Raw genomic sequence first — 1,438 nt, forward strand, 5'->3', positions numbered from 1 at the left:
TGTTGATTCTGAAAATCAGAGTCAAGAAAGCCGCAGTCAAGGTGAAGCATCTCCGCGAATAGAAGTCCGAGCTAGAAGTACATCCGAGAGCTCGGAACTTGGTGCGAAATCGACGAGCAAACCCAGAAGGAGAAAGAAACGTAGTGGGAACTGTGTGACACGAAATACTGAGTCTGAAACAGAAAGCAGCGAGAGGAAATCGAGGAAGAGATCCAAACAACGAAAGAAAAGTAGTGGGCGGTATGCGATACCGACTGCAGAGTCTGAAAATGATGACAGTGGGCGGTGTAAGACACCGACTGTGACGCAAGATGAAAAGGGAGACGAGATGCGGAAGACTTCAGCTCCGGCGTTTGGTGAGATAACGACCACCAACACGGAGAGGCCTGGTGTGCAGGACGATTCGCAGTTAGAGCGCCTAACCGCCTATAGTCCGCAAGAATTGCCGCGCAACAAGGCACCGAAGACAGGCTGCAGATAATACAAAACGAAGAGTATCCGCCACGGTGGTTAGGAGATACTATTCATCTTGCTTATAGAGACTCAATGAAAAAGAAATCCTCGACTGGTTCATCTGATTGGGAGAAGGCACGTGATGAGGTGCAGCTGGAAATTGCAAAAGAGAAAGCAATGGACTGGTGGCAAGACTTCTGCTGTATATCTGCAAGTGTCATCGATGAACCAGAAACGCTGGATGATGCGATCACCAGTGACTACGCTAAAGAGTGGCGAGCTGCAGCAGACACTGAATACCATGCATTATTGAAAAATGGCACATGGAAATTAGTTCCCCACGAGAAAGACATGAAAATACTTGGGAATCGGTGGATTTTCAAAGTCAAGTATCGGCAAGATGGAGAAATTGAAAGGTTCAAAGCCCGGTTGGTCGTCAAAGGCTTCGTGTAGGTGTACGGGATCGATTATCTGGAGGTGTACTCTCCAGTAGTCCGATTAGAAACTTTCAGGATGCTATTGACACTAGCAGCGATCTGGGACTACGAGATCGACCAGATGGACGTAACTACTGCATTTCTGAATGGGCCGATAGATGTTGATGTGTATATGAAGCAACCCGAGGGGTATGCGCAAAAAGGAAAAGAAGACTAGGTCTGCAAGCTGGAGAAGAGTTTGTTCGGGCTGAAACAAGCGCCCCGAGTTTGGTTTCAACTACTGAAGCAGCATTTGGTCAAGCAAGGATTACCATCATGAATTGTGAAGCGTGTGTTGCAGTCAAGGTCATCGACGGGGGAGCCGGTGTTCATTTCCATTTATGTCGATGACTTGATCCTCTTCGCGCCCAACAAGAAGTTGATGCAGCAGCTAAAGGAGATGATGCATGTGCGATTTGAGATGAAAGACTTGGATGCGATTCATTACATTCTTGGTTGGGAAATTACTCGGAACAGACAAGAGCGCTCAATCTTCATTAGTCAACGCA

This window comes from Phytophthora parasitica (genome assembly GCF_000247585.1).
Source record: "Phytophthora parasitica INRA-310 unplaced genomic scaffold supercont2.14, whole genome shotgun sequence".
In the NCBI taxonomy this organism is placed as follows: domain Eukaryota; phylum Oomycota; class Peronosporomycetes; order Peronosporales; family Peronosporaceae; genus Phytophthora; species Phytophthora nicotianae.